Source organism: Carlito syrichta, unplaced genomic scaffold (genome assembly GCF_000164805.1).
Source record: "Carlito syrichta isolate Samal-C Ts95f unplaced genomic scaffold, Tarsius_syrichta-2.0.1 Scaffold308266, whole genome shotgun sequence".
NCBI classification, from domain to species: domain Eukaryota; kingdom Metazoa; phylum Chordata; class Mammalia; order Primates; family Tarsiidae; genus Carlito; species Carlito syrichta.
Window position 1 is genome coordinate 377,623 of NW_007252362.1, and position 15,898 is coordinate 393,520.

At 40.1% G+C, this 15,898-nt stretch overlaps 1 protein-coding gene across 1 annotated transcript in view; it reads right to left on the reverse strand.

Annotated features, from left to right (window-relative positions):
- The window catches only part of GUCA1C (guanylate cyclase activator 1C), a 37,828-nt gene that overhangs the window by 20,670 nt on the left and 1,260 nt on the right, over positions 1-15,898 (reverse strand). The gene's annotated exons all lie outside the window — the stretch shown is intronic.

A 15,898-nucleotide genomic window follows, 5' to 3' on the forward strand; every position in this document is an offset into this window, starting at 1 on the left:
AATAATAACAATTATAATACAAGTAGTCATGGTGACAATTATTGGTGTTGATGTAATACTTGCTATACATATAAGGTCAGGCATTGTGATTTTTACACGTGAACTCATTTAACCCTACATGGTATTAACCAAAACCCATAACATTCCAAGTTCTAGGAATATTAAGACCATGAAAATAGAAATTGTTGTTATTAACAGCAACTAGTCATAACCCCATTTATTCTATATACTCTGTAATTCAGGAAAATAAACAATCTAGTTCCAACAAAAATTCACCAAATTATAGATCCAGATTAAAACTCTGTCTTCCCATAGCATTAATTTTCAGTTACTTTTCACAGCATCACTATGTGAAAAATTCATGAATTTTCACAGTTCTCTAACCTGAAGACATTTGGATGTCTTTCTTCTTTAACATACAACACTTTCAATGACATTTTACCAGCAGTGGTGTGTTGGTAGCAACATATAAATTGAAACGTCTGCCTGAAAATGGTTACTCTTGGATGGTCAGAAGTAAGGAAATCCAGACAGCTAGTATAAGCACATTCCATGACTGATTAACAATTGTCAGTGATATTTAACTTATATTTAAGGACCTTCAAAGAAAGTAGGCAATATAAGAGCCATCTCTATCATGTTAAATCCATAGTAAACCCTTTTGTAAATTTTAAAAATCTTTAAGGGAGGTCAGGTGCTGTGGTTCAAGCCTGTAATCCCAAGAATTTGGGAGGCCCAGGTGAGAGGATTGCCTGAGCCTAAGGGTTTGAGACCAGCCTGGGCAACTTTGAGAGACCTCATCCCTACAATAAATGAAAAAATTAACCGGACGTGGTAGCGCACCTTTAGTTCTGGCTACTTGGAAGGCTGAGGCTGAAGGATCACCTGAGCCCAGCAGGTCGATGCTGGGGTGGCCATGAGTGTGCCACTGTACTCCAGCCTGGGCAACGGAGTGAGACTCCAACTTAAAAAGTAAAATAAAATAAAATCTGTAAGGGAAATGTTGTACACAAGATTTATGGCCTACTCCATTTTCACCTACAGACACTAACATTAACAGCAAATGCCATCTCTGTCAGACATGGAATTGCTGGAATGTCCTAAGGTGAATGTCCTCACTCACCTCTGTGAGATCAGAAATATACTGCTGGCTTGGTAAATTGGTTCTATAATGTGATCTTTATGCAGATGAGATCAGACATGGTCATTTTTTACTTGACCAAGGCCGTAATAATTCCAGGGTTCTGAGACAAAGGGCTTCTCATAATGTTTACCAAACCAGCTCCTGATTATAGACAGGTTTCCTGGATGTCAGGAAGCCTCAGTCACCCATCTCCAGAATGGAGCCAGCTCAGGAGGTCCACTGTGAATCAGAAGTCAGTCTCGTGTGAGTTTGGGGAGGTCAGACAATTGTCCAAGTTTAATCACTTTTGAAGGCTGTAGCTAATTTCTGAAGACCTAGGACTACAACAACAGAAGTCTTTTGCAAGGAACTTCCTTGAGTAGCTAACATGGGCTTCCTCTCATATATAAGCACCTAGCCCCCTCAACTGATATTGCAACAGATAAAAATAAAACCCTGCCTCACCCCCATTCAGTCAGCCTGTCTCCTAACAGTGCTGTACTGCCCATGTAAAAGCCTGGATTTGAGTTCCTTAATGAATAGGTGAGCTGGGGATGTGGAAAGTGGCAGAATGGCTGGTGGAATGGATGTAACTATATCATTTCTTTCAAGGCTGGGTTCTTTACTAGGAATATACCTAAAATAAGAGTCAGAAGAATTCATAGTTTTGGACCCAGAATCCCTTTCTATATGTACCTATGGCGCACACAGACTGCCAATTAGTTTTCTATCACTTAAGACTGTGGTCTCATTGGTGTCCATGTCTGGCTACACACATTGCTTTGATTTAGTTGATCTTGCTTGGAAGCTCAACCACTGGTATTTTTAATAATGCCCCCAAATGTCTCGCATGTATAGTTAGTATTAAAAGCCACAGTTTCAGATGGGTGCCGTGGCTCACACTTGCAATCCCAACACTTGGGAAGTGGAGAAGGGAGGATCTCTTGAACCCAGGAGTTCGAGACTAGCCTGAGTAACATAGCGAGACCCTGTCTCTACAAAAAAATTAAAAATTAGCTGGATGTGGTGGCATGTGCCTGTAGTCCCAGCTACTCAGAAGGCTGAGGTAGAAGGATCGCCTGAGCCCAGGGGGTCAAGGCAGGAGTGAACCATGAATGTGCCTCTTCACTCCAGCCTGGGCAACAAATGAAACCCCCGACTCACAAAAAAAATCCCACAATTTCTACAGGTTTTGTTAAAATATACGGATTACAACAGTTTATGTTTAAATGTATGTCAGCTGATGAAGTTGATGCCTTTAAGAAATTTGGAGCCGGGCTCGGTGGCTCAGCCTGTAATCCTGCGCCTTTGGGAGGCTAAGGTGAGTGGATTGCCTGAGCCCGCGGGTTCGAGACCCGCCTGGGCAGGCACGACCTCATCTCTACAATAAAAATCAAAAAATCAGCCGGGCGTGGTAGCGCATTCCTGTAATTCTGGCTACTCGGAAGGCTGAGGCGGAAGGATCGCCGGAGCCCAGCAGGTCGAGGCTGCGGTGGCCGGGAGCGGCCACTGCACTCCAGTATGGGCGATAGAGTGAGACTCCAACTCAAAAAAAAAAAAAAAAAGAGAGATTTGGTCAGAAGCTCAGCCAAAATGTTGATAATTGATAGTATATATAAAAATTCTTTGTAAATTTTAAGGTGCTAAACAAAGACGAGGTGTTTTATTATCATCAACAAATGCTTCTTGAAAACTTTCATGCTAATAGCTATGAAATGAGTAGCCTTGGTCTTTACCCTTACTGTAAGAGATTGCAGTTTAATGGTTTATAATCTAATAGATGGTCATTTATTTCCAGTACATGTCTTATGAATAACAACAGTAATTGTGGTCACCTTGTAGGCCAGACAAGCAGGTGCAATGTTAGAGGTTGCGAGGTACCCAGGGGTTAATCAACAGCCACGATTATGACACGAGTTAAAAGCCATGTTGCCTGCTCCAAGTTTTAAGGGTTCCTGCACAAAGAGAAGCTAAGGAAACAGATAACCAAAGGTCACTCCTGCATTTCAAGCAGAGCTGGGGCTCCCTTGCACGTGTGCTGGGATACACTGAGATGACAGTCAAAACTCTTAAGATGATTCCCATTTAATTAATTTCAGTCCATGACTGACAGCCACTGCAAGGGGCAGATTCTGTCTAAAACAGCACAAATGAATGTCCAAATCACTAAAATAAAGTTGAGGAATGTCACGAAAGCAACCCCTGTACCTGTAGGAACACCCTTTCATTTGGAAATAAAATTCAAGCTTGATAAGAAGCACTGTTAATCTGCACTGTTATCAAACCTGTGGGGGTCGAGGTCGGAGCTATCTGCATTTTACAGATAAACATTCCATCCATTTGTGGAATGGGCTGCACATTTTTTCAAAGTTTTCTCGTCTACGTGATTTCACATGAGCTCCACGATCACGCAGGCTGCATAGGTCTTGTTGTCCTCATTTTGGAAATGAAGACTTTGAGACACAGGGAGGTTAATGGCCTTGCCCAGGATTACACGAGGTAAGTAAAGGTCAGAGATGGGGCAGGAGCCCAGCAATCCTGATCCTTTCTGAGCTGCTGCCTCAATACCGTCCCTTTGTTCGGCTGTGATTCACATCTTTATTAAGAGATTCACTAGAGGAGCTTTTTGGTGTTTTTATTAAAGCCAGACTTTCTTTTTATTTTTTTAAATTAATTTAATTTAATTTATTTTTTCAAGACTTCCTTAAAAAAAATAACAAAGACTGTTTTCAAATATAGTCAGGATTTCACATTAAAGCTAAGACGTGGTTTATGAACAGATTTATAGGTAAACTACGATTACCTACATGTACAGAACTCAAGGAGAGGCTGAGCATGAAAAAGAAATCCTTGGCTTCATCTTCCAACACTGAAGAGTGTGGAGGTGATGAAGCCAGGAGGAGAGAAAGGGAGCAAACTCTATTACAACTCTCCAGAATTCTGGGGTTGAGAAACAAGTTCTCACTGGGGCACAAAAAGTAATCTTTTACCTCTTGGCCCTTCCACCCTTCTATATGATACGTCATGGAAAAATTCTCCTCCTTTCTTTTCATTTTTTTAAAAATTTGAGTTAGAGTCTTACTCTGTCACCCAGACTGGAGTGCAGTGGCACGCTCCCGGCCACTGTAGCCTTGACCTGCTGGGCTCCGGCGATCCTTCCACCTCAGCCTTCCAAGTAGCTGGAACTACAGGTATGCGCTACCACGGCTGGCTATTTATTTATTTATTTATTTATTTATTTATTTATTTATTTATTTTTGTAGAGATGAGGTCTCGCCAAGTTGCCCAGGTCGTTCTTGAACCCATGGACTCGGGCAATCCACTCACCTCGGCTTCCCAAAGTGCTGAGATTACAGGCTTGAGCCACCATGCCCTGCCTGTGGCCTGGTTCTTAGCAGATTGGTACTGGTCCATGGCTTGGGGCTTGAGGACCTGTGCTCTATAAGATCTCTAGAGTCCCACAGGAGGAAAGACTTTGACAAGTCTTCTAGACCCACATTTCCTCCTCTATTCCATTCCTTCTGCCACCAGTACTCAGGCTCTATTACCTCAGTTTCACCCTTCAGAAATGGCAGCATCCCTGTCCTCTGCAGCTGACAAATTAGGATTCTTAGAGAAGTTTTGCTCCAGTTTAGAGTGACAATGACACTCTAGCTGGATGAACTGCAGAAGCCTAGGTATTGCCCTGAGGGCCATTCATTCGTTTTCACATCTATTAGAGAAACAAAAACAAGGGACAGAAGCCAGAGGCACCAAAGACTGGCTTGTGCTCTGAGTCTATCCAGGCTGTCATTCTGAGCAGGGCCCTCAGGGCTCAGGGTAGAGTTCCACTTCTCAGCTATGATGTAATAGTCCCAACAACCATCGGTCTGTCTGCACAGAGCAATTGATCTAGGTGAGATGCTCAGAGTGTGTGGCCCCAGTTATGCTCCAGGGATATCTCTCTGCCTTAGTCAGGTCCCCTACATGCCCTGTTTCTTCTACCTCTGCTCTAATTTGAGCTCTTTTCTTCATTACAACTCTCAACTCATTTGTTAAGGTGGAATACCACACCAGTTCAGGGTTTGGCCCCGGAGTCAGGCTGCAGCATTCCAATTCTGCTGTGGAGCTTTTAGCAAGTTACTTAACCTCTGTGTGCCTCAGTTTCCTCACATGTAAGATGAAGATAATAAAAATTGTAGCTACTCTATTGTTATGAGAATTCCATGAGTCAGTAAATGTAAAGTGATTAAAACAGTAATTGGCACAAAAGTGTTGAATGTTACCTGTTATTAACTATACAATAATAAAACAGTATAATAATCCAAGTTTACTTGTTCCCAGATCCCAAAATGCCTCAACTTCTCCAGAAAGCCTTTCCTAACCAAGTCTACCACAGCTTGTGTTGCTTCTTTTGATCTCAGTAAATGTACCCTGAATAGCACAGTCCTGCTATAGTCTGCTCCATTATATTGCCTTGTTTTATTCTTTGATTACTTAATCTCAACATGACTTTTCTCCTCAACTAGACTATAAACTCTTTGAGGACACACAAAATCATGTCTTCCATTCATTCACCGACCCTCTTATCACACCCCCCTAATATTTGGCTGTTGTGGGAATGAAGAATTCCCCCAGTGGACTGTTGGCCACATCACTGGGGGTTGAAGCAGCTCTATACCACCATGAGCCTACCAGGCACCTTGAAACTAGAGAATTAGTACAGTGTTTTGCCTTCTCTCAATCTTTGATTCTTTATTTGTTTCCTTTTACTTTTTGAGGAGGTATCTATCTTCCGCCCTAAACTGTAAACTTATTTGAGGACAGGGAGAAATTCTTATTCATCGTTGTGCTGTACTTCCCTTCACCATGCCTCCAGGTGCTCAGCAAACATTTGGGAGTGCAGCGGGCTAATAATGCAATGTGTTAACCCTGCGCCTTTGCCCTTGGTAATGCCTTCCATCATCCAGCTCTCTCCACATCCATGGAGACATTCATTGCCTGAGAGAGGTGTCATCGTAGCAAAAAAGCACAAATCAAAAGTTCATTCTTAGCTCTTGAGTTTCAGTGGTTTAAGCCAATTTAAGATTCAGAGCATAAAATTTATGGCACAAACAAAAGGTTTAGAAGAATGCATAATTAGAAGCGGCTTTTCTAGTTTTTCCTGGTTACTCCCAAACTAGATAAAGATTCTGTAGGCAGGGAAGGTGTAGGCTAAGGGGAAGGAAGAGAGAGTTGTCAGACACGAGGGTGCAGGCATACAGAGTGGAAACACCAAGTTTGGCAGATGTAAAGGCAGAGGGTCCTGTGGTTCGCCACTTAGGTAGAAACACACCAAGTTCCCCTGCACCTAGCACAGACTGGGAGAAAAGTCCATGAGGCATATTTGTCCAGACAAGCCCAAACCAGACTAAGAGGCTCCCATGTCTTGGAGTACAAAGTAGCTAAGAGAGAATCTGGCCTAGGAGGCTTAGCTGTGCAGAGACAGCAGACCTCTGAGTGAACCAGGAAATGAGCAGGGCTGCTGCCTCCACAAATACTCCTGTGGCAGATGCTGCTCAGACCCCTGTTAATAGCTAACAGCTTGAGGTTTAGAGGCACTCTTGGGATTTACATGCAACCTGGAGAGTGAAGGGAAAGCCCTCACGGTAGAATGAGGACTCAAAAGATAAATTAAATTTATTTGCATTTTGTGAATGCCTGAGTATAGGAGCTGAGATTCTCACCAGATACACTATAAATAAATTTAAAAATTTTCTTTGAGATAATTGCTCCAGTTAGGCACTAAGTTACAATTTAGAAGATACGGTGGCTCTTCTGATATAAACATGGAGGCGGGTAAGGAGGGAAAGAGAGAGAGAAATGAGAAGGAAAGAAGTGCAGATGGGAACGTGAGGGTATCAAAGTTGTCACTTCCCTGTTATGTAACCACCCAGGAAATAGTTGTTCCCTATCTTCTGCGTGCCATCATGCTCAGTGCCTGTTCTGGGGAAACACGAGGGATTTGAAGGGGATAATAATTGTATTCTTCACATTTCTGCACTGTTGTTTCACTAGGACAAATTAATGTACAATGCACACTTAAAAAGAGAAAGGAGACATGAGGATGATCAAACTAAGGATCAGAAAGGAGGCAGCGTGTCTGGAGTGCAGAGTTCAGGATGAGTGGCTAAGCCAGTGCTCCTTCTATCATCGTCAGTCTCTGCCTGGAGTTCAGCAGAGCAGAGGGAAGTCCCACCTCATGCGGTCACTAGGTGTAGCACCCAGAGTGCAGGCGCCTTCCTAGAACAGCAAGTGATTTTCAGAGAACTGGGTATTTTGCGTCAATCTCCAGGTAAAGGCTGTCGATGTATAGGTGAGAATGGTGTAGCCCCTGCCCACGTGTACTGCCTTTTAGGAACCAGTAGCCAGCAACAAAATCTGCAATTTCTGTTATACCTGTGCCCGTGCAGTCTGTCAGCAGCTTCTGCCTTGGCAGTGGTGGTGGACTGTGGCTAGCCCTAGAAGCCCAACTAACATCACGTCTCACTGTCTCACCCTCTTTGGGTTTCATATTGACAAGTGCCATGTACTTTCATCTTGTACTTTTTAAGGGGGAACTTTTTATGTTTTGATGAGATTACTTACTAACAAGTTTGGGCCAGGCTAGAACATCAGCTTTCAAGTCAGCAGGATTTCCATAAGAAATGGACAATTCCAAGTTTACAAACTAAGGAACCTATGCTCTCCTTTACTTACAGACAATTTTGAGGGTGCAGTTATCATCACTGACCTCATCTACAAAGATTTGCTAGTATCTTTGTGCTATCATCTTTAAAATTTCTAAAAATTCTTTTAAAGGCCATGTACATATTTACAATTAAATACAATGAAAAGGCCTACAAAGTCTAGACTTATCCATTTTAGACATTATTTACTTTTGCTTTTATACGCTTATAAAAAGAAGTACTTAGTTCTATTACCCTCACCCATAACCCAATGGTGTGCTGAAGTTCATTTTACCTACTAGTGTGAGTTGACTGTTAAATTTTCAAGAATTTTACAAGCTAAGTATTAAAACAGTTTTAGCTTGAAATTGACCATGGTGGGAATATTTACACCACAGAAATGAGCAAATGTTACCAGGGCTGATTACCCCTCCCCTAAACTAGTTAAACATTTATACACTATTGTTCTTCTCTTCATTCCCTCAATTGTACTTAATCTAAATGTCAAAGTTTCATTTTAATGACTGTGGTAAATTTTGTTCTCTGCATAGCCAAGTGGCATACCAAAATTATTGACTTCCTTATTTTGCATAAAGTCAATAATTGCTTCATTGTTATTACACAGACACCACTTGAACATAGTAGACAATTCACTAAAAGTGAGACAACCAACTATTATGTGCCTATGAATTATTCTTGCCAAACAAATGAATTTGAATCTGTTTAAGCTTCTATGGCTAAATATCAGTCTATAGGTAAATGAAGAATAGAAAGCAAGTTAGATAACACAACAAAACAACAATCAGCTAAATTTAGAATGCAGGATAGTCTACAGAAGCAATGACTCATTTTCCCTAAAAAATTAGTGTCATAAAGAGGGAAGGAAATGAGTAGAGAACTATTATAGAAAACAAATGGAGATTTAAAAGTCATAACTATAATTGCAACTTGTGGACTTTGTTTGTGGACCCTAGCTCAATTCAAGGATCTAAATAAATGTATTCTTGAGACAGTCAGGAAAATTTGCCCATAGACTGGGTATTAAATGACATTAGGAATTATTAGCTATTAATGTACTGTATATTTCAAAATTGCTAAAAGGGATTTAAAATATTCTCACCATAAAGTATGTGAGGTGATGGGTATGTTAATTAGCTTGATGTAATCATTCCACACTGAATACATGCAGGTGATCCTTGAACAGATGCCCCCCTCCATCCTAAGTCCCCACGTGCAGTCAAAAGTCCATGTGTAACTTTTGTTTTTCCTAAAACTTAACTCCTAGAAGTCTTACCAATAACAAACATTTGTTGGACACCTATTTTGTACATGTATTAGATATTGTTTTCTTACAATAAAGTAAGCTAGAGAAAAGAATGTTATTAAGAAATTTGTAAGGAAGAGAAACTACTATTTATTAAATGGAAGTGGGTCATCATAAAGATCTTCATCCTCATCCTCTTCATATTGAGTACACTGAGGAGGAGGAGAACGAAGAGGGGTTGATCCTGCTGTCTCAGGGAGGTGAAATCCATGTTATTCAAGGATCAACTGTGTATGATAACACAGCATTGCATCCCATAGATATAATTATTATTTGTCAATTTAAAGTTAAAAAGAAATTATTGTTATTTTTGTTAGATGTGATAATGGCATAGTATCTTTTTAAAATGTCCTTATCAGTATAGTTGAATAATGAAGTATTTGTAGAAGAAATGACAAAATAGTAAAGTATTTTTTCTTTTAAAAATATTGAGAGAAGCTTATGAATTGGAAGAACCAATATTGTTACGATGTCCATCCTACCCAAGACAATCTATAAATTCAACCCATTACCCATCAAATTACCAACATCATTCTTCTCAGACCTGGAAACAATACAGAAATCCATAGGGAAATGCAAAAGTGCATGAATAGCCCAAACAATTCACAGCAAAAGGAATAAAACAGGAAGTATCATATTTCCCAACTTCAAAATTTACTAGAAGGCGACAATAATCAAAACAGCCTAGTACTGGTATAAGAACAGACACATAGACCAATGGAACAGAACAGAGACTGTGAAAGCAAAAATTCGATCTCTTAACCAACTCATCTTTGACAAAGCCAGCAACAACGACTACTGGGGATAAGAGACTTTATTTAACACGTGGTGTTGGGAAAACAGGCTGACCATATGCAGAAGAATGAAACAGGACCCCCTACCTATTGGTAAAAATCAACTCTAAATGGATCAAAGATCTAAATGTAAAACCTCAAACTATAAGAATCATAGAAAAAAATGCAGGAGATACCCTTACAGAAATTGGAATAGGCAACCAAATCCTGATCAAAACTCCAGAAGTCCATGACAATAAGATATAAGATAGACAAACGGGACCACATCAAACCGAAAAGCTTCTGCAAGGCAGTGGGGAAACAGCCCACAGAATGGGAAAAGATATTTGTTAACTATGTATCTGACAAGGGCCCAACATCCAGGATCTATAAATAACTCAAATGAGCTGAAAGGAAAAAAAAATCCTATTAGAAAGTGGGCAAAAGATACAGACATTTCTCAAAAGAAGACATATGAGCAAGCCAACAGACACATGAAAAAAATGTTCAGCCTCACTAATCGTCAGAGAAATGCAAATTAAAGCCACACTGAGATACCACTGGACTCCAGGAAGAATGGTCATCATTAATAAAACAAAAAACAACAGATGCGGGAGGAGTGCCTAGAAAAGGGAACGCTTCTACACTGTTGGTGGGAGTGTAAATTAGTCTGACCTCTATGAAAAACAGTGTGGCAATTCTTACAAGAATTAGAAACTGACCTTCCATATGACCCAGCAATCCCTCTTCTGGGAATATACCTGGAAGAACTTAAATAGTTCTTTAAATGGAAAAGATACCTGCACACGTATGTTTATTGCCACACTACTCACAAGAACAAAAACATGAAACCAACTCCGCTGCCCATTGAAAGTGGACTGGATAAAGATAACGTGGTACATATACACAATAGAGTGTCACAAGCCATAAAGAAGGACAAACTTATGAACTTCTCAGCAAACTGGATGGATTTAGAGTCCATCATACTTACTATCACAGAAACAAAGAACTGAATATCAAATGTTCTCACTCATAAGTGGGTCCTGAACATTTGTCATAATGCTACAAGGGAGCTACATGGGCCACTGCTAGGGGAGGGAGTGAGGAGAGAGGGCATGTGGCATCACAAACGGTACCTGATCCCAAACCAGAGGAAGTGAGGACCAGTTGGAGGCCTCAACTTCACCTTCGCATAGACTACTTGTATACCTAATCCTGACTTGTACCTCACATCTCAATAATAAAGAGAAAAAAATGCAAGAGACCAGATGAAACAAAAGCGGTAAAATTTTGATAACTGTTGAAGCAGGAATCCATTTCATAGATGGGTCAATGAGAGTTCATTATTCTACTTTTCTATGTGTAAAATGTTTATTTCTAATTTCGATAGGTTTCCTTGTACTTGGCTAATTTTTTTCAAACACATCATCAACGAATTGTTTTTTAAATTCTCACAGTTGCTGATCTGTCAATGTCATTTTTTTAATTCTTCCTCCTAGAGACCTCCTGCTTCTTTTTCAATCTGGATTAGCAGCTCAGTGGGTTTTCTGCATATAACTGTTGAACTGGACTTTCCTTTTCCATGATCCTGTGACCACCCTTATCTGTTTTTCTATGTTGGGTTCCCCTCTCCCTCTTCATTGATATAATCCCTCATTTTTGCTGGAGTTCCTGCTCCAGTAACTTCCTATGAAACAGTAAGTGTGAAGTAAATTTTTTAGTCCTTGCATGTCATTATTCTCTCCTATTTGATTTGGCTTGGTAACTTCCCCTCGGAATTTTGGAGGCATTTGTTTCTTGCTTCTAGCATTGGTGTTAAGCAGTTCAGTGTTTTTTTGGAAGGTTGGCTATAGGACAAATACAAATTAAATAAAAAAGGAAGCCCAATGCAATTTTGATTTCTATTCTTGTTGGTTTTTTTCCCCTCTCTCTTGAAGATTTTAATATATTCTCTTTATCTCTGTTATAAAATTTCTTATCTATGTAGGCTGATCTCTTTCTGTGCATTGTGCTGACCCTTATAAAACTTGTACCTGATGGGACTGGGAAATTTTTCTGGTTTCTTTTGTTGTAATCTTACATTTTCTCTGGTTTTTTCGGTGAGCCTTCTTAGGATATTAGACCTATTGACCTCAATTTGAGGATCTTATTTTGGGAAATGCATGTGTGGAAGGAAACAGGGAGTCGGGAAGGTTGCACCAGCAGACAGACCAGGATGCTAACTTGACCCCATGAAGAAGACAGGAAGAGACGGTTAGGAGCAGCATTCTAGACACTCCTATGGCCTAAGGTCCTGCAAAGCTTCCAAGGAATCCTTCAGCCAAAGCCTACAGACAGAAGTCTCAGTTCTGTTGGGAATGGGTCAGCCTTGAGCTGCACTCAGTCACTGGGGGTAGTCCAAGTCCAGGAGCATGGACTCAAGGCAAGCACAGTTTTGGATTTTAAAGCAAAGTATTTTGGGCATGGGTCAATTACGTTCCCTAGAGGTCTGGGGTGCCACCATCATGGCCATTATCATGAAGTAGGTTCCATTATAGTGATCACTGAGCATATTCATCTGTGTACTGTGCCTGGGACAGTGTTGGGCACATCAGAAGCACTCAGAAAGTGTTTTCTCAGCTTTATTATGAGACAATTGACAAATAGAAGTCGCATATGTTTATGGTGTACAACATGTTTTGATACACACACCCACACACACACACACACACACATATATACACATTTGAAATGTGTATATCACATTGTGAAATGATTAAATCAAGCGAATTAACAAGTCCATCACCTCACTTATTTAGCATTTTTTTTGTGGTTAAGAACATTTAAGATTTTCTTTCTGGTCAGGCATGGTGTCTCATGCCTATAATCCCAGAACTCTAGGAGGCTGAGGCAAGAGGATTGCCTGAGCTCAGGGGTTCAAGACCAGTCTGGGCAACTTGGCAAGACCTTGTCTCTACAATAAATAAAAAAATTAACCAGGTATAGTGGCACGTGCCTGTAGTTCCAGCTACTTGGAAGGCTGAGGCAGAAGGATCGCCTGAGCCCAGTGGGCCGAGGCTGCAGTGGCTGTTAGCATGCTACTGCACTCCAGCCTGCGTGACAGAGTGAGACTCCCACTCAAAAAAAAAAAAAAAAATTCTCTTTCTCAGCAATTTTCAAGTATGGAATATATTATGATTAACCATAGGCACTGTGCTATACAAGATGCCCAGAATTTACTCAGTCTACATAACTGAAACTTTGCACCCTTTGAGCAATATCTGCCCAGATACTCCTCTTTCCAACCCCATGGTCCTTGGCAATCACCATTCTACTCTTTGCTTCTTTATCAACTTTTTAGACTCCACATATAAGTGAGATTATGTGGCATTTGTCTTTCTGTGTCCTCCATGTTTACCTCTATTGTTGAAAATGACAGGATTTCTTTGTTTTTTAAGGCTGAATAGTATTCCATTGTAAACATATACCACGGTTTCTTAATTTATTGACACTTAGGCTAATTCCTCACCTTAGCTATTGTGAATAAGGCTGCAACAAACACGGGAGTGCAGATATCCCTTTAACATTCTGATTTCATTTCCTTTGGATATATACACAGAAGTAGAATTTCTGGATCATATGGTAGTTCTATTTTTAGTTTTTGAGGAACCTCCATACTGTTTCCCACAATGGTTGTACTAATTTACTTTCCCACTAACAGTTCACGTGAGTTCTCCTTTCTCCACATCCTTGACACTCAGAAAGTATTAATTATTGTTATTGAGTGCCAAGGAGAAATCCACAATGCTGTATGATCAGCCCAAAAACTTGTTATAACATTTATGCTGTAAACTTCAGGATCTATTTACTTTTCTTTTAGACACTGCTCTAATAGGCTTAGCTAGCCTGAGTACAAGCCAAAGTCAAGTAAGAAATGGCACATTAAAAAAATATCAGAAGCTTATTAGTATTGTAACAACAAGAAACCTGTGAGATGTGAATCTGACAGCAGGCAAGAGACAGAAAAAAATAATAAAAAGCAAACACAATGACAAAAGGACATATTTTCAGGGTTTTTAACATTAGGAAACAGCTCCAGAGACTTCAATAGTGCATGGGCGCCTTATGGTATTACATAAAATGCAAATAATGACTCTGATACAGCAAGAAAATGCTTTATCAGCATTTTGAGATAGGGAAGTATGAAACACGTTTTAGGATGAGTCCATCCAGAATACTTAAAAGAAAAAGAAAAAAGTATACATTGCATGATCTCACTTATATGTGGAATCTAAAAAAAATTCAAACATTAATATATAGAGAGAAAACAAAACAGTGACTACCAGAGATCAGGTGGGAGAAGAGGAAACTGGGAGATGCAAGCTTAAGGATACAAAGTAGCAGATATGTGGGACAGACCAGTCTAAAAATCTAATGTGCAACATGATGACCATAGGTGATATGACTGTTCTGTATATTGGATTCATGATGAATGTGTAGATTTTAGCTACTTTTGCCACAAGCATAAAAAAATAAGGTTAACTGTCAGATACTAGGTGTGTTAATCTAGTTTATTATATTAACCCTTAAAACTATATGTATTCTATAACATCATGTTCTATACCTCAAACATATGCAATAAAATTTACCCAAACTTTACCTGTACGATGATCACCTATCTACCTAATCCTGAATTGTACCCCACATCTTTAAATTAAAAAAAATAAAATTAAATGTTTTAAAAAGTGAAGGTGAACTTATTAAAAAAACAAACTGCTGAGAAAAACCATAGAAAGAGCAAATCCTCAGGGATTCTGGACAGGCGATAGTTTTATTAATTCATCTAATTCAATATATAGGTTTTTATTTGTTTTTCTGTGCATGGTTGTACATTTCTCAGTATCCCTTGATAATGAACGATCCTTTCTTTTCTCATTTTACCACCTGATTTTATCTTGAGATTCCATCTTCTGTGGCAGATGTCATTACTGCTTAGGCTCACTTGTTTCCTCAGCAAACACATAAAATCTCTTTGACACATCACAAATATCAACAGAACTTCCAAGCCATCTAGATTAAGCTCCTGGGATGGGTCTGGCCATTCTTGTGGTGCACACTGAGAGGGCTCCCACACCAAGGGCACACACATCCCAAGATGCGGGATTGGACACTGCCCCTGCTTCCTTGACAGCGGGCTTCATTTTGGTAACAGATCCTGGTTTCCACCCTGCCCTCCTTTCCACGGGCTCCTTTTCCCGCATGTGAACCACTGATGTGCACAGTTTGTTCACAAACACTGGGCCAACAACAAAATCGCAGGCATGGGATATGATATCAACACCTTTGGAGAGCAACTACAGAACTTGGTGACTGTTCATTTTCTAACCTCTCAGGAGTCCTGTCAGAGCCTGAGAGGCTGCTGTCTAGAGCAACAGCCTGTCATCCTGAAATTGGGTTGCTTACAGCAGACACAGAAAGAGGAGGGGGAGAGAGAGAGACAGAGAGAGAGAGAGAGAGAGAGAGAGAGAGAGAGAGAGACAGAGAGAGAGAGAGAGAGAGACACATAGAGGAAAAACAAGACTGAGAGCTAATATACACACAGGCAGAGCAAATAGAGACAATGTGGCAACAAGGGTATAGTATCTAGAACATATTTTAGGGTTAAGAACAAAAGCAGAATCTGCCTAATTTCCCCCACTTATTTGTAAGCTCCTTGTAAGCAGATTCCTTTGCTTGCATCCACACTAAGTCAAATTGATGAGGAGGAAAACACTGTCATGCTAAAACAGGCAGTGCTTAACTCATGTTTGATATAAAAGCACAAAAGACAATCATGTCCTAAAAGAAAGTTCCTGATGTTGCTACAAGGCTTTAAATAGCTGCTAATTTTGCTCAGGTTTAACTTGCCCAAGTTCCTGCTTGTTACCTCCTTCTAAGTCACCTGTCTCTTGGCTTTGGAAAAAAGATAAAAGGAATGTGCTAAATACTATACATCCTATAGGATAGCCAGTTG